This window comes from Geotrypetes seraphini, chromosome 1, assembly GCF_902459505.1.
Source record: "Geotrypetes seraphini chromosome 1, aGeoSer1.1, whole genome shotgun sequence".
In the NCBI taxonomy this organism is placed as follows: domain Eukaryota; kingdom Metazoa; phylum Chordata; class Amphibia; order Gymnophiona; family Dermophiidae; genus Geotrypetes; species Geotrypetes seraphini.
The window spans coordinates 191,162,605-191,187,361 of record NC_047084.1 but is presented as its reverse complement, the minus strand read 5'-3'; the positions used below and the strand labels follow the sequence as shown (position 1 = coordinate 191,187,361).

At 43.7% G+C, this 24,757-nt stretch overlaps 1 protein-coding gene across 3 annotated transcripts in view; it reads right to left on the bottom strand.

Annotated features, from left to right (window-relative positions):
- Window positions 1-24,757, bottom strand: part of TENM3 (teneurin transmembrane protein 3) — a 2,583,516-nt gene that overhangs the window by 1,623,196 nt on the left and 935,563 nt on the right. The gene's annotated exons all lie outside the window — the stretch shown is intronic.

Below are 24,757 nucleotides of genomic sequence, written 5' to 3'. Positions count from 1 at the left end.
TTCAGTGGAGCAGCTTTATGGCTATGGGGACCATACAGGGCAGGCAGCAAAGGAGCAGAGAAGACAGGGCAGCAACCAGCAAGATGATCTTCAATGCTGAACCAGAGGGCAACCAGGAGCTGAAGGTACCAGAGATCCAGTCTGCAGTAAGGTCACGCTAGGTCTGGTCAGGAACATGAGCCAGTTTGGTGATACGATCCACATCGTTCTCAATCACTTTACTCAAGTTCAAGGCAGCAGTTGGAGAGGTTGAATTTACCACAGACATTACCTTCTGTCTAGAGCTAGGCAGTTCTGATAGATAGCAGTGTGCATTTTAGCATTCGAAGCTCAGGTGGTCTCATTAGTTATCAGTTTGAATATAGCTTGTAGACAAATAATGCAGTTCAGCATATAGATTGGGGTCCGATAGCCCCAGGTGCCATCTTCGGCCCATGTGGCAGGTCCATAAGCAGCAATGATCCGTTCTGCAGGCCAGTCATCACCCCATTCACCTATTTTAAGGGAATTGGTGGAAGTAGACCGCTTTTGGCGACCTCTGGTGTTGAATACAGGGGCTCCCAGGTGTTCACCATCGGCCAGCGGTAACAGGAAGAAGCTGGGACGGATCATGCAAAGCACACATGTACCAGTCCATTAAGCAGGCAACCAAGAGTAGGCAAACGGATCACAGAGCCAATATCAACTATCAGGAGCTGACCATAATTCATAGGAAGTTCCATTAAGCAGTGTCTGAAGGGCTGAAGACAGTGGGAAGCAACAATGGAGGTTGACAAGGCCCATCGTGAAGGTCGTGGACCTGACGTAAAAGTGAGGGTCTGTGAAGTCAGGTTTAACATGTCCAGCTGCATTGCCTCCCATAGCCACTGTTCTCCCATACCAGTCCCTCCTCATACAAAATAATTGCTAACATTAAGAGTCTGACCTATAGTTTCAGCAAACTATATAAACAGATTTCTAGTGATTACAGGATATTAGTATCTACTTTCATAAAACTGGGGAAACACCAAAGAGTGATGGACAGGAGCACATGAGCGGGATACAATTCAGACATATACATCAGTACCTGAGTCTCACCTTTTACCATCAATATACAATGCCATGCAGTCTCTGGCCTTCTGGACTTGGACATTGGCATTCCAGTTATATGGGTCAGTGATAGTGAAAACCATGGGATTACAGTAGCCTGTAGTACACAAGGGGCCGGAGCTAGGACCTATAGTAAGGGAGGCAGACGGGGTATTCTTTCTCATAAAGGACAGGCTCCACCATTAGTGAAGGTTTCCTCATAGGGGCAGTTCTTAAAGGCATCAGGTTATACAGACCTATATACTTAGCACATTTGGTATAATAACGCTGTCAATCTAGGGAGCCACACAAAACTGAATTAGGGGTAGTACCATGACCTTGAGAAACATCAAATAGCACACATGTATCACAATACAAAGACACCAGGCGAGTGGGGTCTACAATAAGAGTCTAGTTGATAAGTGGACCCTCAACATTATAAATGCAGATTTCCGCCCACTTTTAAACTTCATCACCAGTTGGTTGGAAACAGAAAATACCCTCAAATGTTTGACACTTTCTGTACTTAACTCCTTCATGCAAACAAACATCAGGCAAAGGGGCTGCACTTGTTAAGTACAATAGGAAAGAAATACAGAAGAAAGAAGCATAAGTAAGGGCAACACAAATATCAGATATATATATACTAACATAGGAAACTCATTTTTCTTTCAGGCACAACTTAGAAAACTTCAAACAGTTATACTCAAGACACTTGCTAAAGGCAGTGGTGAACCACAGGCAGTCAATTAAACTCAAACACTTATAAAGAATTATATTCAGAACACCTGATAAGTACAGTGGTAAATATTCAGAACTTTTGAGGTCTTAGAAAGTTTCAGCTGAAGATCCGTGTTGTAGTGGAACCAAGTTTCATGTCCGGACACCTTGACAACTGTAAGAGAAGAAATTAGGACAGTAAAAGGACCTATCCACCTAGGTTTCAGGGGGTCTGACTTCCAAGTTTTAGCCATACTGTATTTACAGGGACATACCCATGGACTTGTGTAGCTATCGATAGTGGGGCCCTTTCCAGGACCCATTTGTGGAACTCTTAAAGGGCTTTAGCTAAAGACTGGACCTGACTCTGGAGGATATCTGATTCCAGAGTAGCAAAGGAACCAGGATCTGGGTTCACAATGGGTGGTGGCCGGCCGGACATGAGCTCAAATGGGGCTTAGATGGGATGCATCTAATCTGAAAAAGAACAGAAGGCAGCAGGACAGGTCAGGACAGATTAGTTTCTTCAATTCATTTTGTGAGAAGGGTCTTAAGAGTTCTGTTTATTCTTTCGACCTGACCAGAGCTCTCAGGATGGTAAGCAGCATATAATTTCTATTCAATTTGGAGGGCCTGAGCAATTTGTTGGACAACATCGGCAATGAAAGCAGGGCCATTGTCACTGCCTATAAAAACAAGGAGATCAAGGCACGGAATTATTCAGGAGGTGTTTGGTTACGTCTCTGGCGCGTTCAGTGCAAGTAAGGAAGGCTTTGACCCATCTAGTCAGGGTGTCTGTGAAGACTAGGAAGTGACTGAGGGAACGGGAAATGGGCATGTGGGTAAAATCTACAGACAGAACCTGCATCGGATATGTTCCAATAGGTTGGTATCCAAGAGGTGGCAGTCATCTGATTGGGAATTTTATTCTAGAACAGACAACACACTGTCGGACCGTATTCCGGACTAGCTGATCAAGGTGATTGATAAAGAAATGTCTCTTGAGAGTCATTTTCATAGCGGGTTCCTCAGAGTGTGCCAGATCATGGCATCTTTTGACAATCGTGAGGGCCAGGTGTTGAGGAATAACTATGAGGGTGTTGTGCTTGCGTTTGAAGTATCAGTGTGTGGGTCTGGATTGGCACTTGAATTGGCGCATTTTGTATCCACCCCCCTTTCAGGACAGACTGGCCCAAAATAATGCATGCCCAAGTCTGTTCCTGAGAAGCGTACTGGGGTGTAAGGGAATCCAGAAAAGGAATGATTGTATACAGAGGAGCCGAAAGAGGGGGCAGAGACTGGCAGCTCGGGCTGTGTGGTCGGCAAGGGCATTGCCACGAGAGACAAGGTCCGTCACGCATCTGTAAGCATGGCAGTGCATAACAGAAACACGTGAGGGTAGTTGTACGGCCTCAAGAAGGTCAAGAATGAGGGGAGCATGATGGATCAGGCGGCCGGAGGCTGTAATGAAACCTCGATATTTCCAGATGGCCCTATGGGAATGCAAGTTAAGGAAAGCATATTTGGAGTCAGTATATATATTGCAAGACTGAGAGGCAGAGTGGCGCAAGGCAGAAGTGAGGGCATACAGCTCAGCTTCATGGGCAGAAGGGCCAGAGGGCAGGGGCCTGAGTCAGAAGTTTTTGGAGGCAGCGAAAAAACCGCTCCTGAAGTTGGGTCCAGACAAAAGGGGCTGAGTCAGTGCCTTTGGTGAAATCATACAGAGGACGAGCAATAGTAGAGAAATCAGGGATCCAGATGGGACAGTATCCTGCAATACTGAGAAAGGTGCTCAGAGCCTTGCAGTTATCAGGGACAGGGAGACTACAGACAGCCTGGTGTAGGAAGGGACCTGGTACCCTTGGAGATTTGAAAGCCAAGGTAGGTGACACGAGGAAGGCATACTTGAAATCAATGTAAATATGGCCACAGGAAAATTTAAAAGGCAGACCCACTATCTGAAAGACTCAGATAAATAATAATAATAATAACAGTTTATATACCGCAATACCGTGAAGAGCTATGTGGTTTACAAAAGATTAGAGAAGGTACAAAATAATTGAACTTAAGATGTGTACTAACACATAAGAATTGTTCTCAATCCCTATTCTATATCAGGTTCCTACCCCAAAGAGCTGACTTATAAAATTAAGCTAAATGCAGTTCTGGATCCACCCACTAAGCAGGGTAGTCTGACACAAGCGCTCTCTAAAGCAGCAGTCCCTTCACTATCAGCTGACTGGCAAAAATATTTACTTCAATACAAAAGCATTCCTAAAAATTACATTGTTATACCTAAACTTACATTTTTTATATACAGAAATACAAAACAAAGATTGGAATATACAGTAAAACTTTGGATTGCAAATAACTTGGTTTGCAAGTGTTCTATAAGACAAGCAATGATTAAATTTTAACTTGCTATACCAGCAACGTCTTGCAATACACGTACATACAGTATAGAAGCATCACATTTTTACAACTGAGCCAATGGTTCCTCTCTATATGACGCTGCAGGAATGCAGTGACTGTTCCAAACGAGCAAGGGCTTGCAATACAAGTATGTATATTTTTGTACACTAGTGCCCTGGAATACAAGCATACTTCTGGAACAAATTATGCTCCCAAACCAAAGTTTTACTGTACTCACAAGTTTAAACATTGTTCATTTTTATTATTTTTTTTTTTTTTTTTACAATCAACATGGGTCTCAGTAGAGACTTACTCCCCCTTCCTACAGAATTTCACAAAGGAGAGAGAGTTACTTAAAGATCAAAGAGATCAAATTACAGATGTAGTCCTTTTCAGAATTTTTAAATTTAGACAAATAACTACTAAATTTGGACAAAGAACTTCTTTTTAGCATGGAATATAAGTTCCAGAAATCATATTTTTCGTTTATATACATTTCTAAATATATATAAACATTTTATAACATAGCCAAAAACTTTAAATCTAAAACTACTTATCTGTTTCAGGAGAAACCGCATTTGAAGTGCTAAACACTTCATGGCCCTTATCAGCACAAAAGGAAAAGTACTCTCCTCTCATGCTGTGAACAACTGACAGTTTAAACTTCACTAATACATTTGGACAGACAGAAGTCATAAAGAACCCGGGATACTGCAGGACTTGGGAATCAGATGAAGGGAAGAATTTGGCAAGGTCTGAAGCAAGGGCAGTGCTGAATAGAGTGGGGCTATTTTTAAAGCCCTGGGGTAGACGGGTCCAGGTTACTTAGGAGGTATGTCCAGTGGAAGGGTTTTCCCATTGGAATGCAAAAATTGGCTGACTGGAAGAGGAACTGACAGCAAACGAATGCATAAAAACCTGACGAGTTATGTCCTCTTCCAGGGAGCCAGAGGGGGCCAGCCCACACCAAATATCGGCCATTCTAACTGGCACAGACAAATAAGGGTTGATTTGTTAAGTATAATCAAAGACAAATTCCTTTTTTAAAATTAGCTAACATATCAAGGGATCCCCACAGGTAGACAGACATCCCCCCATTGTGCAATGGAGGACAAAAACACTTCCCTGTATTCCTGGCCCCGCCCGTCTCCGGGCTAGGGAAACGCAGTACTAACAGGTCCACACTCACTTCGTCCTCAAGGACGTCTCAGACACTCTCAAACACACAAAACACAACAGATTTCAGTTCAGTTACTCAACCAGAAAATAACAGTTCCTAGAATCCCTTTCCCACGACTTCAGCGACAGATCACGTGGCTTACTAGGCAGGAGACGAGAGACAGGATAGGGATGATCAATCCCCACTTACCAGATAGTGGCCACTCCAGGTACAGATACAGATACAGATTCTTGTACTTTAAACTGAGACTAGATAAGTCAGTTGAAGCGGTCCAACGTCCTGAGGTCTGCCAACCCCCCAAAAGGAAGGCAGCCGGCTAAGCAGACATATCAGCCGTAGGACCAGAAACAAGTGACCAATCGAGTAACCAGTGGTCAAGAGACCTTCAAGTCCCTGTTCAGGCGCCAAATGAAAGGTCACTTGGATACACAAAGTCAGAGGCGTGAAGAAAATACAAGTTTTATTCACAGCATGCATGTTGGACCCCTGAGCTTCAAGCTGGCTCAGAAGTGCCGAAACCAGGAAGTTACAGAGATATTTATTCATTTTTCTGGCTATACAACTGAATTCTAGAAAAAGCTTTTCACGTGTTACTTTTCTTAACACTCATTGGTTTTAAGCTCACACTAGCAGGTCACTAGCAGGACACTTATCTAACTCTTGCAGGTAAATGTACAGAAGGGCAGGGTACATCATGGCTCAAACTCTTATCTATTCAGCTTACAATGTGGTAAGGTAGGGACATACATTTTAGGCAGATGCAGTCAATAGATTATACACTCTTTTCAGCTATGTAGGCCAGAGCAATATTTTAAACATCAGTTAACTATTTCATGACCCTACAGCACTACTTCCTATGCAGCAAAAAAACAAAGTGATTCTCTCAGCAAGAACGTTGATATTTGGGGAAAAAACAACAGGATATACAAATAGTCGCATACTGAGTCAAATCGCAGAGCAAATTAATCCAGTTTCTAAAACATTAAGAAAACAGGGCTAGAAAACAATGGAAAAATGCCTGCAGCCTGCACAGGTGGAAACAGGAAGTTGCTTAAGGGGGGCAGAACAGGGTCTGGGACAATTTAGCACGGCCGTTTTAGTGCGGCCAGTTCAGTGTGCTCGTTTCATCATGGTCCATTCATCGTGGCCGGTTCAGTGTGTCCAGTGTAGCAGGGCCGTTTCACCATGGCTGTTTCATTGCTGGTAAGTGCTTACCTTGCTGAAGCTGCCATTCCAATGGACAAATATTGTGGTGAAAGAGGGACATACCAAAGAAGGCTTGCCCCCCAGTGATGCTTAAGTCTCAATTGCACAGGTGAAAGAAGGCTTCCAATGCAGGCCACATTACCTCTCCACTGGTGCTTTATGCCCAATTGAACTGGTAAAAGAGAAGGGGCATTACCCCCCTCCTCAGCCACACACACTGGTGCTTCATGCCCAGTTGGATTGGTGAAAGAGAAACATAGAAACATGAAGGCAGATAAAGGCCAAATGGTTCATCCAGTCTACCCATCAACAACACCCACTATCTTCTTTTCTCCCTAAGAGATCTCTCAATCCCCCCCCCCCACACACACACACATACACACTGATGCTTCAGATTCAATTGCTTCAAGGTTTGAAAGGAGGGGCAATGCCACCCTTGCCCCCATTGGTGCTTCAATAAAGTTTTCTGAAGGTTCCCACTGCGGCCAGAAGTGCTCCCCTTGCCCCCCACTGATACTAGTCATCTGAGACAGCATGGGGACTGCATCTGTCAGACGCTCAGCTCTTCAGATGAGTTGGGGGGGGTCAACTCAGCATGATGGGTTGACGGGACAGCATCTGTCAGACTCCTCACAAGCTGCTTATTCAGGTGAGCTGGATGGGGGCCACTTCAGCACGATGAAATGGCCCACTCTTAAAGGGCCATGATGAAATGGCTGCAATGAAATGTCCCACACTGAACCAGCCACTCTGAACTGGCTGTGCTGAAATGGCCCCTCAGAAATGTCTCATTCATGACAGAACACAGCAGAAGGAAAGCTCCAGCAAGGCTACAGGTGGCGTGTCAGAACTTCTGTTGCACCAGTGATGCATGCGGGGGGGGGGGAAAAAAAAAGCTCATTGTGATAGACTGGGTAGGTGTCAGGAAAGGAAATGTCATACTGGGGGCATCCTGGAGCTGTGAGGCCCAGGGCAGCCACCTTGCTTGCCCCCTCCCTAACACTGACCCTGATGGGTCATAAAACACAGGTACACAAGCCTTTATCTAAGATACTTGGGATCAGGCACATTTCGGATTTTGGAATTTTTCAGATTTTGGAATGGTTATGCTAAGTCAGAGAAAGATAGACCCTAAGATTGCCAGCATACCTGTTTATTTCAAAGGCAAATATTCAGTAAACTTCAAACACAAACATCATGAAAACAATGATTAATGTGCATCATCTGAGGTCAGCCGGCCGTATGCTGATGGAACTGCAGTAATACTCTCAAGCATAAAAGGCTCAGTCTATGCTTAAGATGCGTCATCTTCAGTCTGGCGTCGACTATCTGATAATGGTGCAGGAACAGTGTTATCAACTTCAGTCTTCTAGTGCCATCTGTCTAATTAACATAGTTTTCTGTCTAAGCAATCTCTGTTTAATCGAGTAAACTGCTATAATCTCATGTTCACTGATAAATACACATTGTGCCAAATAACTGGTCACATATTTGCACCATAATGTCTACAGGGATTTTTTTCCCCCCAGTGTTCACGTCACCGTTATCACTACTATCTTCATGATTTCCTTTAACACTGTTTCAGCAATCTCTCCAACACTGAAGGGATGTACAACAAGATGCATCGTTGTCAGCGATCAGCACTTCATCAATACCAGCTACCTGTGACTTTTTAACACTCAGGTGAAAGCAATGAGGTTTGCTACCATCAGCTTCTTGTCGCTGAATTTGAAACCTTCAAAGACTTCATCTGTTGGTTCATTCTCATCAAACATCATTGATGGCTATAATTTTTCCCCAGCGATTCTTAAAGATGACTTCGCATGGCCATGCCTCCTTTGGCACTGCATGCTATGGGAATTGGGCACACATTATTATACGATAGCATGCAGCAAGATATGTGCGCAAATTGGCTCATTTGCCAATTTAGTAGGATGCTATATATAGAATGGCGGCAAGGGTAACATAAGAACATAAGCAATGCCTCTGTGGGTCAGACCTGTGGTCCATCGTGCCCAACAGTCTGCTCACGCGGCGGCCCAACAGGTCCAGGACCTGTGCAGTAATCCTCTATCTATACCCCTCTATCCCCTTTTCCAGCAGGAAATTGTCCAATCCTTTCTTGAACCCCAGTACCGTACTCTGGAATGCTCTCTGGAAGCGCATTCCAGGTGTCCACCACACGTTAGGTAAAGAAGAACTTCCTAGCATTCATTTTGAATCTGTCCCCTTTCAACTTTTCTGAATGCCCTCTTGTTCTTTTATTATTTGAAAGTTTGAAGAATCTGTTCCTCTCTACTCTCTCTATGCCCTTCATGATCTTGTAAGTCTCTATTATATCCCCTCTAAGTCTCCTCTTCTCCAGGGAAAAGAGACCCAGTTTCTCCAATCTCTCAGCGTATGAAAGATTTTCCATCCCCTTTATCAGACGCGTCGCTCTCCTCTGAACCCTCTCGAGTAACGCCATGTCCTTCTTAAGGTACGGCGACCAATATTGGACACAATACTCCAGATGCGGACGCACCATCGCCCGATACAATGGCAGGATAACTTCTTTTGTTCTGGTTGTAATACCCTTCTTGATTATGCCTAGCATTCTGTTTGCCTTCTTAGCGGCTGCTGCACACTGTGCTGTCAGCTTCATTGTCATGTCCACCATTACCCCCAAGTCCCTTTCTTGGGTACTCTCATTTAATAACATCCCTTCCATCGTATAGTTGTACCTCGGGTTTCTGTTTCCCACATGTAATACTTTACATTTCTCAACGTTGATCTTTATCTGCCATCTCGTCGCCAATTCCCCTAGTTTGTACTAGTACACATTAATGAACAGACATCAGTAAATAGAGTCCATAATCTGCTGTACATCAACTTGGATGAATTCTTTTAAAAAAATAAAACCTCACTTAATAAATCAGGATAAATGCATTTATTTGTATTTATCTTCCTCTTTGACGGTCTACCATGATACCTTCAGTCCATCCAGGATTCAGAAAATACCCAGAGGATTACTGCATGAAGTGATTTCCCATGGGTTCCAAGGTGGTGTGATGCCATTCACATTCCTGTCATGCAGTACAACAGCATCAAAATTTCACTGATGACATCCTTAATCTCCCAAGTGCTTTTCATTGAAAACTAGGCAATTCTCTGCCCAACTACATAAATGACTCATGCAACCCACCATCCTCCTTCCTGCAAGCTGTGACAAATACAATAACATGAAACTTGAGTGTATGTGGGAGAGATACAGATATCTATACAAAGAGGCTGAATTCTTAGCATAAGCAGCATAAAATCTGTTTTATGACTTGGGATCTAGCTAGATACTTGGGATCTGGGTTGGCCACTGTTGGAAACAGGATACTGGGCTTGATGGACCTTTGGTCTGTCCTAGTATGGCAATTCTTATATTCTTATGTGAGCCAAGTATAAGGATAATCAGGCCATTGTGACATCACTGATGAGGCTGGCTCTTAGGTATTGGTGGATTGAGGCATTATGACATCACAATCTCAGCTCTGGAATGTTGCTGCTATTTGGGTTTCTACCAGGTACTTGGGACCTGATTTGGCCACTGTTGGAAACAGGATACTGGGCTTGATGGACCTTTGGTCTGTCCTAGTACGACAATTCTTATGTTCTTATGTTCATGTGCCTCTCTTTTATTCTCTGCAGAACATAGACTCTAGCCCTCAGTGCCTTTATAACTCTTGACCAACAAACCATGTGCATTACCTGCCATGTGTTTTGAACTATGTGAGAATGTTCCTTTACCATTGATAACAGAGAAGGACAGAACAGAAGGGGAAAAAGAGAGGAGAATGGATTGACAGAAACGCAGGGTCAGTGAATTTTTAAGTGAGAACCCGAGGAGGGCTTAAAGGAGTAAGCTGTCCCCACTGCAAACCCCAGAAAATGACATAAAGGCAGACCCCATGACAGCCATGGACATGGCCAAGCTGCCTAACATGAATATAGCATTAACACCTAACAGAACATTTAGAAAAACAAATGTTATCTCCAATGATATATATGCATTATTTTTATTTGAAAAAAATATGTAAAATTGTAAGATAAAATACATTACACAAAATTGAAAAGAGGTAAAAACAGGACTAAAAGAGCAGATAAAGATTTACTGAAGAGTCAAGTTGATTTTGGTAGATTAACCAACTTGTTTAAAAATCCTCTGTAGTCAGTCAGAATGAATCATCATAAAAATAGCACATATTTCACAGTATAAGCAATTTTTATGCCCTCCATTAACAAAACCTTTCAGATTCAAAAATTGATATTCAGAGGATATGACACATGTATTCAGGGCTGACTCAAGGATATACAGTCCTCTAGGTGAACTTTCAACTATGCATCCCCTCTTCTTGGGTGGTGCATGGACCCATGTAACCCAGTTTTTTTCCATCCCATCTCATCCATCCTATTCCTTCTCTTTCCTACTGGTCACCCATGTCCTGAATCTCCCCTTCTCCTCCCTACTTGCACAGATGTCCAGCATCTCCTCCTCTCCTATCTGTTCTCCCAGGTGTCCAATAGCTCACTTTACTTTTCCTGTCCTTCAGGGTCTCCAGCATTTCCCTTCCCTTCCCAACCGCTTCAGTTTTCCAGCATCTCCCCTTTCTTACTCCACCCCATGTCTAAGATCACCTCTTTTCTTTCCCCTAGACGTCCAGCATCTCTGTCCTTCTCTACATCTTCCTCAGGTGTCCAGCATATTCCTCTTTAATTACCGCCCCTTCAAAGTGTTCAGCATCTCCCTTCTCTTACCTCCCCTTACCACCACTCCTGCCACCACCCTACACCACTGTCCATTTTGCCTGCATAGTGGTAGGGGCTAGCCCTGCACATATTCCCTATATTCATGTTCTAAAAGACAGTTCCTTGCTATTTGCTAAGGTGGAAGACTTTACAGGAAATGCAAAAGATCAAACAAAGATTTGAGTATCAAAGAAAATAATTTATTGGTGTAGCTCAATACACTTCAGCTAGGCTGCTTTATCCGGCTAGTTTTATCATGTACCTTCAAAACCCTCAGTAGTCATTCAGTTTTTCAATATTGATCTCCCAGGGGAGTTTACATGGATTTATTCAGGTACTCAAGTGTTTTCCCTATCTGTCCTAGTGGGCTGGGAATTAAGTGACTTGCCTAGAGTCACAAGAAGCAGTGCTTTAACCACTGTACTACACTCTCCCCACCAGAAAGATGAATGTAAGATAACACAAACATCCAGAGAAATCTTAGTGTTATGTACAATGCAGAATGCTAACTAGACCTCATTTAAAATACATGCCTTGTCTGAGGGTGTAGATCACTAAGGCTTTCTCTGTCTGATCCTGGACAAACCTATCACATATTTTATTTCTAACAGTAGAATGGCACATATTATGGTTGATGCTAAATTACAACACCATTGAAATAACCAGTTTTAGATAATTAAGGGGTTATTTTACTAAGCTGTGGGAAAAGTTGGCCTTAGCATGCCCTTATATGGGTTCTTCCTGGCAGCCAGAAAATGGCCGATTTTCTCTTTTCTCAATTAATGACCGTGTGCTCATATTGCCACTAGCACACAGCCATTAACAAAAATTAGTACGTGAGCACTTGCTCATTTCATAGGCAGTAAGGGCTCACACACTTATCTTGTGCTAATCATTTCGCGTGCGGTAATGCAGAGGCCCTGATTAGCTCACAAACACCCACTCTCTGCCCCTGACATGCCCCTCCATGGAAAAAAAAATTAAACATACTAATTACATGCAGTTTGCGCATGCAAATGTCAAAGTTAGTGCAGAATGCCTAAGCACTTCTTACAGTAAGCCTTTTTAGGTTATTAGGCTGACCTAACAGCTTTGCAAAAGCTCACCTAACACAGCTTAATAAAACAGCCTTTTAATTAAGCTGCAGGTCATACTGTATAATAAATTCAGCGAGAATGTGAACTTTTAACTCCTCATGATTTCATTTACCACATGGTGATTAGACAAATTCTTCCAGATCTTAATGTTCTCAGTAAACTCAAGTTTAAACTGACTGTTGCAGTCTGTCCATAATAAAATAAGATATTTTTTTTTGGTCTCTAAAAGAGATCACGGACAGTCTTTTACTTCCTCTAAAAGTAACAGACTATACAACACAAACTCAGTATAAAACCTCATAATAAAGATTGCAGTAAGTAGCCATAATAGGCAAAAGAGTTGAACAAGTACATTTTGATAGGCAATTTCACACTTCTGCTTCCCCCAGGATTCAATAGGCGCTGTGTGCAATTGGGATCATAAGCGAAATGACTCTGTGTTCACATTTAGTTGTTCTGATACTTATGAGAAGATGTAACTCTTATCAGCATCCAGGCACTCTGAGTGAAAACAAATTGTTTAGCTTGTCATAAGTAGGAAACCTATTGAGGTGTCAGAAAACTATTGTGCCCTTATAATGTAGCTGAGCTTAAAGACAAGACATAGACAATGGCTATAAAAAATTAAGAGGAAAAAAAAAAGGTAACTGCACCTTCCCAATTTGGCAAACTGTAAAAAAATCCACATTATCCTTGTTGGCAGGGGGTGGAATGAAGAAACCTCCATTTGCTTTGAAAAGCAATCAAATGGAAGACTTGGTTCGGTTATTCAAAATGAAATCCTGAAGTTCAAATAAGTTTCCATATTGAGTTGTTTTTACTTATAAAGACATTGTTGGCTAATATGAAATTATAGTGTCAGGTCTGAAGTACTACTGCTTCTGGGCTCTAGGAGGGCAATTTTAGAAAATATTTTGCATATAAAACAATGTTTGAGTGCAAAAATTACCTTTTCTAAATTTGCCTGGGGGTACAGACACCCTGTACACTTCCCACTCCATATTCGCGGGGTTCGGAACTCGCGACTTCAATTATTTGTGGTTTTTATCCCCCCCTCCTGGACCTCACCACAATTTATTTTTTAAAGCCTCTACAACTTACTTAGGGTTCCAGACCCTTCCAGACCCTTCCAGACCCTTCTACAACTTACTTAGGGTTCCAGACCCTTCCAGACCCTTCCAGACCCTTCTACAACTTACTTAGGGTTCCAGACCCTTCCAGACCCTTCCAGACCCTTCTACAACTTACTTAGAGCCAACTCTGACCCACCCTGCCTCCCTTCCACCTCCCAAACCCCTCCACAACTTACTTTCTAAAGCCCGGTGGTCTAGTGGTGAAGCGGGGCAGGAGCGATCACCCTATGCTCTTGCTCCGTGCAGAACCACAAATATAAATGGCTGCTATGAGTTCCTGTTGTAGAGAATGACATGGGAACAAATTTGTCCCCATCCCCACAGGAACTAAATTTCCCTGTCCCATCCTCACAAGTTTTGTCACTGTCTCTGTCCCTGCTCCATTCCTGTAAGTTCTGCCTTAATTGCACAAGCCTCAAACACATATGATTTTAAAGTGTTTGAGGCTTGTGCAGATGAGGACAAGAATGGGGCAGGGACAGAAAAAGAACTTGCCGGGACGGGATGGGAAAATGAGTTCCTGTGGGGATGGGTAAAAATTTGTCCCCATGTCATTATAGCTATATCTTGTATTTCTCCTTGTCATGTTCTGTGCATCTTGCGATTTTTGTACCCTTTCCACTTTCAATAAACATATGTTTTAAAAAAAGCATTAAAAAAACAAGGAAAAGACTGCAGAATGGAATGTACAAGGTACAGGAGTCTTTATTTTTTTAAAAAAACATACAAAATTGTAATCCTTAAGAAATTGCTCTCATACATGGAGTACGGACCCAATACAGTCCGTGTTTCAGGGAAACACTCCTTCCTCAGGGGTCCAGGATGTCCAATATATCACATGTAGAGAATGATGTGGAAAACAACGTTGTAATGAGATCCTTAGAATTTTTGAATTGGAGGCAAGAACTTCTCCTTCTGAGCTAACGCACAGGGTGAGTAGCTACCAAAAGTGTCCCCATGTCATTCTCTGTGGTCTCTTGTGAGACTACAGTGGAAACTCACGGCAGCCATTTATGTTTGCGGCTCTGCACAAGGCAGGAGCATAGGAAGATCGCTCCTGCACTGTTTCATTGGACCATCAGGCTTTAAAAAGTAAGTTGTGGAGGGATCCGGAAGGCAAGAAGGAGGTGGGGTGGGTCAGAGTCGGTCCTAAAGTTATTTGTGAATTTTTCTTATTTGTGGGCTGGCTTTGCCCATAACTCCTGCGAACATGGAGGGGGAAATGTATACCTATTTTTATCTAGCCTAGGAGGAAGCATTCCCCAGGGTAGGTCTATGAAACAGTTTGCACATATGCACACATTTTATAACAGAATCCTCCAAATAACGAACAACACTGTGGGGTTGGTTTACGTCACAAAGATGGTCCTACCCACCACAGGAGTGGACCTTGGTACCATAAAAGACCAGGTAACACAGAAAAAAAGAGATGTGGAACCTGTTCCTGGACTTACAAGAGTTTAAAATCGCAACGTTTATCATATATAATAAAATGCTCAGCGCGCATGCGCACTCGCGCCGCGTGTTCCCTGATCTGTCGCAGTGGCACGAGTGCGCATGCGCGCCAGACAAGCTTCCCTGCGCTCCACCTCACAATACGGCGCTACGGGTCAAAGTGTCTTTAGACGCTGCCACGGCAAGGCAGTGCAGAGCGGCGGCTGCCGGAGGAGGCCGTGGTGGCTTGAGGCGAAAGGCGGTGCGGAGCGGCACCCCCTGCCCTCTTCGTCACGGCTCAGGAGAGACGTGGCAGTGCAAGGCCTGGACGTCACTGCTGCGCGATGCGACGCCTGCGCGCTGCAGTAGGGACTCTAGAGGAAGTGGCTAGAAATGCAGACACCAGCTCCCCGCGACACGGCAGAGGCCCCACACCAGAGTGAACTCATGCTGCCACCCAGAACTCCTCCACCTCTGCTGACCCTTGCCCCTGCCTGTCCCACAGGGCACCCCTGGCAATCCTGGCCCACAATAGTCGGCCCAGACCCAAGGCAGAGGAGACACTGGAACACCAACAATGCAACAGGTACTCTAATGATGCTGGATGGGGTGGAAAAAGGTGGAAATAGGAAAGGGAAAATGGGAATATTGGTAGGTAAAAAGAAGGCAGAAGTGCTACTGCTGGACAGGGGGGAGAGACAGAAAGAAAAGACAGAAAGAAAGGGGGGCTGGGAGAAAAAAAAAAGACACACATACAGAAAGAGAGAAAGAAATGCCTAAGTCTACACATCTATTCTAGCACCCGTTAATGTAACTGGCTAAAAAACTAGTTGATATATAAAACAAATAAAATATATCACAAAAACTTTTTCCAACAATATAGTCTTTAATTTTCCCAGCAGGAGCAGCATCACAAACTTGCTGTCCGCGTCGATATCAGCTCTCGGATATCAGATATCACTTCTGGGTCCCGCACTTGCATCATAAATTTTTGAGTGCCATAATAGACTTCCCCCCTTCAAGTTATCTATCCATCTAAATTAGGCTTTTGGGGATAGCTTCAAATCTATTACACTGTGTGTGAATATAAACTATATATATAGTAGGATTATTTATTCAATCTAAGATGTCTGACAGCATGGCAGGTGATTTTATTTTACCTCTGACCAACCTTGTGGACCGAAGGGCTACTCCTCAAGATTGCATTACGACCAACAGCAGCTCTCCCTCCCCCAACCAGACTTGAATGCCTCTCTTTCCGTGGTGTATCTGAGCTATGTCCGCCCAGTCAGAGAGCAGACTTGAAAACAAGTCTGCTCTTCCCATTATGATTTTTAAATAGGAAGTTTTATTACTCTATAATTGTTAATAATTTATTTGCCTACTGCTTTTATCCAAAGCGCTGTCCTGTTAATTTTAATAAGAAATATACAGAACAAGTATGCAAGGCTAGACACATAATAACAAGAAACTGTCTAATATGAGCAAAATATTTCTATGAAGGCAATATACTAAACTGTACATTTTAACATTTTAAGGTTCTGAAAAAATAATTATCATTCTCAATACCTGTTATATTAAATAGCAGCATTTTTAATTTCCTTGTGTTTGTAATATCTGAACAGGTTTTAAAAATTATTTTTATATTTTTATTCAAATGGATTTAGTTCAAATATTTTCAATAGTTTTATCTCTTGAATGCTCTTTTACTTCTCCATTAGCTGTCTAGTTTCTTACTTGTGTGTTTTCCTTATCTTAACAAAATATAGGCTCAAGGATTTAATTTATTTCAGGCTAAAGACTAGATTCTGTAAACGGTGGCCATGCATGCTGAGCACTGTTCTACAGTATGAATGGTGTCCTGAGTTGGGGTGTTGTTTATAGAGCAGCCTGTAGTGCCAGGCTCTAAGCTTAGCTTTAGAATGTGAGAATTTACAGCAACTGAAACCTGATGTAAATCCTTACAGCAGATCCCTGAATTCTATGATATTGCATGCATCTTTACTGAATGCTTCTGGCCCGCTCATGCCCCTCCCATGGACATGCCCCCTTTCAATTACATCTTTATAGAATATCACGTAGCAAGATGCATGTGCAAATCCAAATTGTTGTCAATTAACCAAGTTTCCAAGTTTATTTAGGGCTTACCCTGCCTATCAAGCAGGAGACACATACTGCAACTACCATAATAGAGAGATAGGAGGTAGTGAGAGAAATATAAGAGCAGAATGAAAAAGAAAAGGGATGAGGGGATGAACTACAACTTCCCATAGAGAATTGGGGAGGGGGGAATAATTAGGGAAGTACATGCAAATCAGGTTGCTGTTATGTCTCCAGGACAGTGGTGCAGTAAGGAGAGTACAGGGGGTGGTCTGCCCCAGGCGCGATCTTCCTAAGGGTGCAGCACCCCTCCTCCTCTCTGCCTCACCCCTCTCCTTGCTGCATGCAAGCGCCCCTTGCCTTCCCCTACACCTTTTTTACTTCCCTGGTGGGAGGTTGCTACCTGCATCGGCATCGGCACTCTTTCCAACGTCACTTCCGGGACCGGGACCTAGGAAGTGACGCCAAAGGGCAAGTGGGCATGCTGTGCATGCTGGAGAAGTTACAAAGGTATGGGAAAAGGGAAGAAAGCATGTGCACGGCGGATGGGGGGCAGGAAAGAGGGTGGCGGAGGGGCGTCACTCACCCTTACTATGCCACTGCTCCTGGACTAAAGAAGTCATTGAAAAGTATCAGTGAAAAGGAATGTCTTGTGGTCTACCTTAAATTGTTGACAGAAGACAGAGAGAGTCTAATATTGGGGGGGGGGAGGTGCAGCTTATTCAAGAGTTCTGACCTAGTACAGATGGTATCAAGGGTGAGTAAACAAAAAAAATGGATTATTAACATCTTCTATACCGCCATAACCAAACAATTTCTAGGCTGTTTACACAGAAGAAGGCTGGTCAATCAGCGAAATACAAATAGTTAAAATAGTTAAAAATACAACAGTTACTTAGATATACTCAAAGTAGAGTTTGTGCCAAGAGAAGTGAAGTGATCTAGAAGGAAAGTAGGGTGTCAAATAGTGAGAGAGGAAAAGAAGTTCCCCTGAGTGTCAGATTTTGAAGATGAGAAGTATATGCTCTTCGGTGGGAAACAGGAAGCCAGTGAGCTGATTTGAAGAGAGGGAAGACATGATCATATTTTGTAAGTCCCGTGATGATCTTGATGGCTATGTTTTAAACAATTTGCAAATGGTGAAGAACTTTTATTCAAAGGGCGCTACAATACTCTAGTTCACTGTTCTTCAACTGCCGGTCCACGGACCGGTGCCAGTCCGCAGGAAATTTCTGCCGGCAAGATTAAAATGACCCTAAGTCCATTTTCAGATCTCCTGTCCCATTGTCCCGAAGCTGTGCTTGGGGACAACGGGACAGACGATCATTTCCTGTCCCTCCCTCCTTCCTTTCCTCAGGTCCCCTTCTCTTACCGCCTTGCCGCTACTGCTAAAGCCGACAGGAAGTCTTCTTTCTGATGTCAATTCTGACGTCGGAGAGGACGTTCTAGGTCAGCCAATTGCTGCCTGGCTGGCCGAGAACATCCTCTCCGACGTCAAAATTGACGTCGGAAAGAAGACTTCCTGTCGGCTTTAGTAGCAGCGGCAGGGCGATAAGAGCAGGGGAAAGGAAGGAGGGAGGCTTTTTTTTGCATGGCAGGGAGGGAAGGTGGTAGGCAGGCAAGCAGGCTGGCTTTGGCCAGGGAGGGAGGGAGAGAGGTAGACAGGTGGGCAGGCTGGCTTCGGGGGTGGGGGTGGGACAAAGTGTAGAAAGCAGTGAGAGGGACATGGGAAGGATGCACTGGGGGCACTAAAGACATGGGAAGGATGCACTGGGGGCACTAAAGACAGGAAGGGGCACTAAGGACATGGGAATGAGGCACTGGGGGCACTAAAGACATGGAAAGGAGGCACTGGGGCACTAAAGACATGAGAAGGAGGTACTGGGGGCACTAAAGACAGGAAGGGGCACTAAGGACATGGGAAGGAGGCACTGGGGGCACTAAAGACATGGAAAGGAGGCACTGGGGGCACTAAAGACAGGAAGGGGTACTAAGGACATGGGAAGGAGGCACTGGGGGGCACTAAAGACATGGGAAGGAGGCACTGGGGGCACTAAAGACAGGAAGAGGCACTAAGGACATGGGAAGGAGGCACTGGGGGCACTAAAGACATGGCAAGGAGGCACTGGGGGCACTAAGGACATGGGAAGGAGGCACTGGGGGCACTAAGGACATGGGAAGGAAGCACTGGGGGCACTAAAGACAGGAAGGGGCACTAAGGACATGGGAATGAGGCACTGGGGGCACTAAAGACATGGAAAGGAGGCACTGGGGCACTAAAGACATGAGAAGGAGGTACTGGGGGCACTAAAGACAGGAAGGGGCACTAAGGACATGGGAAGGAGGCACTGGGGGCACTAAAGACATGGAAAGGAGGCACTGGGGGCACTAAAGACAGGAAGGGGTACTAAGGACATGGGAAGGAGGCACTGGGGGGCACTAAAGACATGGGAAGGAGGCACTGGGGGCACTAAAGACAGGAAGAGGCACTAAGGACATGGGAAGGAGGCACTGGGGGCACTAAAGACATGGCAAGGAGGCACTGGGGGCACTAAAGACATGGCAAGGAGGCACTGGAGGCACTAAGGACATGGGAAGGAGGCACTGGGGGCACTAAGGACATGGGAAGGAAGCACTGGGGACATTAAGGACATAGGAAGGAAAGAGGGAGGGAATATAAAGGGACAATTCTTTGGCCTGAGTGCAGAAAGAAAGAAATGAAAGAAAGGATACATAGACAGAAGGAAACTCAACCAGAGACTCATGAAATCACCAGACAGCAAAGGTAGGAAAAATTATTTTATTTTCAATTTAGTGATCAAAACGTGTCAGTTTTGAAAATTTATATCTGCTGTTTATATTTTGCACTATATTTGTCTATTTTTCTATAGTTACTGAGGTGACCGAGTTCGCGGAGATGGGACGGAAACAGGGTTTTAAAATTCTAGTCCTAGTAGTTTGCCGGTCCACAAAATAATTATTTTATTTCTGCCGGACCACGGGTGTAAAAAGGTTGAAAAACACTGCTCTAGTTTAGTAATAACTAGAGTGGACAATATTAATAGCGAAGGGGTCTATTAGTTTCTGAACAGATTGAATCATGCTTAATTTGAAGAAGGAGCATTTGACTAAAGTAGAAATCTAGGCTGTACTGTAGAGGTAAGAAAGGTATCAATGATGAATCCTAGCACTTTTATTTGACATTCGAGAGGTATTGTGATTAAAAGGAGAGGAATAGGAGCTTGAAGGGGTTGGCCTGAGTTGTGGCTAAAGAAGAGTGTTTTGATTTTCTGGGGTTTAAAACAAGTTTATTTTCCTGCAACCAGTTAGATATTTGGATAGGCTTTGTAATGACCAGGAGTCCCCAAAGTCCCTCCTTGAGGGCCAAATCCAGTCGGGTTTTCAGGATTTCCCCAATGAATATGCATGAGATCTATGTGCATGCACTGCTTTCAATGCATATTCATTGGGGAAATCCTGAAAACATGACTGGATTCGGCCCTCAAGGAGGGACTTTGGGGACTCCTGGTAATGACATTCTGAATTTGGAGTCTGGTCCGGTCCTCGAGATCTACAAGCAGGCCAGGTTTTCAGGATATCCACAATGAATATTGTGACAGAGAAGCTCCTGTCACCAGTTTAAACCCGGTTTTAAACCCTGTCATGCAAAGGGCTGCCCCTATTCCTAAGCCCAGGAAGCTGCCCATTAACCCTGTTCCTATTACAAAGAGCCAACAGGCAGGGCAAGGCAGAGAGAGAAGGGCAGAAACCACAATACCTGATTTAGGACACTATAATCCCTTTTATAATTCCTTGGGCAGTTCTCCAATAAAACCTCTGGTAAAGAAAACTAGCCCAGGAAGGGTTAAGGAAAGGGGTGGAGCTGACAGGCAAGACGAATCCAGAGGGAGAGTGGAAATGAGCCTGCAGCATAAAATCAACACACCTGGAAACACTTGGGGGAACTCAGGAACTGCAAGAGAGAGACGTGCCGTGCAGAGCAGGAAGGAAACAGCTAGGAGTTTTCTTTCACAGCCCAGGGCTAAGGAACAGGCTGTCCTACAGCCCTCATGAATTAACAAACTTCTGGCTCCCAGGCAGAAGCTCAAGGGAGGAGAAAGGCTTCCAGAGCAGGGCTGGCCGGTAGCTGCACCTGAAGGGAATTTCTATCTGGCCTCAGAGAGTGGGGAGTCCCTAATGGAGATAGAGATAGAGGTCTCTGAAGGAAGTGAAATGGAGTGCAGTCTGGCAGCCTGGGATCTCCTATCTAACTACAGTCAATAAGGTAATGAATGGGGGAGAGGAATGAAAGTTAACGTCTCTCTGTGCAGCGTTCTTTCTCCCTTAGGCAGGACTGTAAAGAAGTGTGAATGTGTCAATTAGAGCCCGAGAGATCGGCCTTGCAGAGAGAGTGAAGGAGGTGGGAACCCTAATTAACCTCCGATAAAAGCCTGAACGGGAATTCAGTGACCTGACGTTACATAGCCCTGAATAGGGGAACTTTTGGGTGGGGACTTAAACCAGTCAAAAAAGGGTGGATGGTTCCCCAGCCCCTACCCCAGGAGCATAAGGGTAGTGGGGGCACTGTACTTCAGGTGGGTCAAGTGAGAAAAGCTTCCTGAAGTATCCACAGGCACAATTGGTGAAACTGAAGGAAAAAACGTTTTTGTTTATTTTTGGTTTATCTGCCTGAACAGCAGTCTGGATTCTCTTATAAAGGAGAAGCATTGCTGATGTATTATTTGTTTCAAGTCCACTCAGCCAAGAGGGACTATTTGAGACCCAGTGCCTTGACCTGGGGATAATAAAAAGGAAAAATATGAATTTTACCAAGCGGGAGTCCTCCAGGGAGCGCTCCGTCCTGCGCCTGGGGCGGGAGCTGGGTTGCCAGCGCTAAGCTTATCCCTGGCCCTGCCACAATATGTATGAGAGAGATTTGCCTGCACTGCCTTCTTGGTATGAAAATTTCTCTCATGCATGTTCATTGTGGATATCCTGCCAGTAGATCTCAAGGACCAGACTTGGGCAACCCTGGTCTAAGGGGTCAAGTGTGGAAAGAATTTGAATGTCACCTGCAAATATGAAAATGGTGAATTCCAGAGATCATAAAAGTGCAAGAAGGGGTGCCAGTGCCAATGAGATACTAAAAAGAGTAAGGACTAGAATGGAGCTTTGAGGAACCCCAGCTACCAAATGATGCAGACTGCTTCTTATTGTACATAGCAGATTATGTACAGTTAGAGAGGTATGATGAAAATCACAAGAGGACAGTATCTTTCAGGCCAATCTGTTTTAGCCAAGTAAGGAGGATATTATGGTGTACCACATCAAATGCTGTTGAAAGATCAATAGAAAGAAGGAAAATGGACTTACCTTGATTAAAGTGGTAATAGATGTAAGACAAAATGGCAAAAAGTGATATTGCAGTGCAATGGTGATGACAGAAACCCATTTGATCAGGATGGATGACATTTGTTTTGTCAAGGAAATCTACTAGTTGGTATGTACAATAGATTCTGTGACCTTGGTTGAAAAGAGGAGATTAGCAGTTGGTCAAAAGTTGTTTTTGTCATTAAATGATACAGCAGGGGTCTTTGATTTTAGGTCAAATGAATGCTGATTTCCAGTGGTATGGGCCATGGTTTTCAGAGAGACTAGTAGAAACCATGGACAGAATGAACACCAATAACTGATTCTTAGCACCCAATAATTGCTGCTATTTGGCTCATTACTAAGTTAAATTGCACATGCAAATTGGATATGTGCCCAAATTTTAGTGCCACATACAGAATCCGGAGGTTTACATGAAATATGCAATATCCCTCTAATTGTATAAAGGGCACCAGCATTTCAATATCAATTAGGTGCCTTCAGTTAGGTGTAGAGGGCCATTTTCAATAGAATGTTGAAGTTCATTTCAGGAATTCCAGAGTTGAACATCCAAAAGATAGAGGCCATAATTGAAAAGACGTCCAAGAATAAGAGGACATTTAAAAAAATGAAGTAGCTCAATGTCTGAAAGATCGCCGTCTAAAACCCATTCTACCGGACACCCAAGACTTTGATTATACAACCCTCTAAAACATCTAAGGTAGGTATCCTAAGAGTTTTTATTATATGACTTGTAAGATGTCTAAATTAGAAAATGTATCTGATGATGTCAGTACATTACCATGGTAGTAAGAGGACATTCCCGACATCCTGCACGTCTATATATAGCCTTGCACGCCTATATATAGCCTTGATTCTTTGTGGGTGTAGTGGGGAGTTTGGTGATGGAGAAAGGAGAGTTGTTTAGTGGTGGAGAGAGGAGTTAGTAAAAAAAAGAGTCTGAGAGAGTTAGAGTGAGAGAGGTTGAGAGAGTGCTGGTGTGAGAAAAAGAGACAAAGTGTGAGAGTGACAGAGTGTGAGAAAGGGTGTGAGAGAAAGAGAGTGACTCCCAGAGTGAGTGAGCAAGAGAGCGAGAGAGTGTGTGAGTGAGTGAAAGAGTGTGTGATGGGGAAAGAAGGGAGCCTAATTACTCCCATGAGAGACGGAGACTCTAATGGAGCTGTGCCTCCGTTATAGGAGCAATCTGTTTGAATTCCATGACAGGAGGCCCCCCTGCAGTGTCTCCATGAGGGCCTGCTACTTCATCAGGAGCATCTTCCAGAGGTGAGTGTCAGCCAGTGACCTCTACTATCTAGCCCTAGACACAGGCAGCCTATGCTCCTTATGGCCTCAGGAGCTGTCAGGGGTTCACATAATACCTATGGCCTCCTAATATGAAGGTCCCAAATTATGTCAGCCCCTACTAGCTCCTCAACCCTCCCTGCAAACAGCCTGTCACTGTTTGTCTAAGGCCATGTGTGGAGCATAGCACAGCATGTCACAAGTAACAATCATAATGTGTATGTGAAGCCAAGAAGGCCCATCACCTGACACCATTCTCCACCAACTTGTGTCTTGCAGATGCTTCAAAATCCACCAGGATCTGCCACTATAGGCAGGTGCAAAGATGTTGAGAAAAATTAGACCTAGAGTTCCATCTTACCCAATATAAATTGTATAGAGAGAAAAGATATGGATGACATGATGTTTACAAGGGCTTCTCTAAATCAAAACTTTAAAAGTACTCAAAAGTACTAACAAATGGCTACTACTTTGAACCTATTTCACATAGATTTTAACAAAATTTATAAAAAAAATCATTTCCTTGCCACATCTTTAAAATACAGCGTGCAATAACCATACAGCAGGGGCATTTCAAGAAGTTTAGAGATGTTTGGGACCCATTAACAAAGTATTATAAGGAATTAATATTACTCTTTCCCTTTGAACATACATGTCCAAGTTGGGGGGGAGGGGGATACATTTTCTTTTCTTTTCTTAAATCTGAGGATAATTGTTGGGGATGTGGTGGGGGGGGGGAGAGGAATATTTGATGTGAATTAGACTTTGATAGAGTATTAAGTGATGTTAAAGTGTAAAATGATTTTTTTTCTTGTATTGCACTTATTGAAAGTTTTTAAAATGAATAAACAATTTTTTTTTAAAAATCAAATTTTTTTTTTAATGAATTTCTTACTCAGGGTTGGAGGTGAGCATATCATAACATGTTAGATGAATCAGATCATAGGACCTTCCAGGTC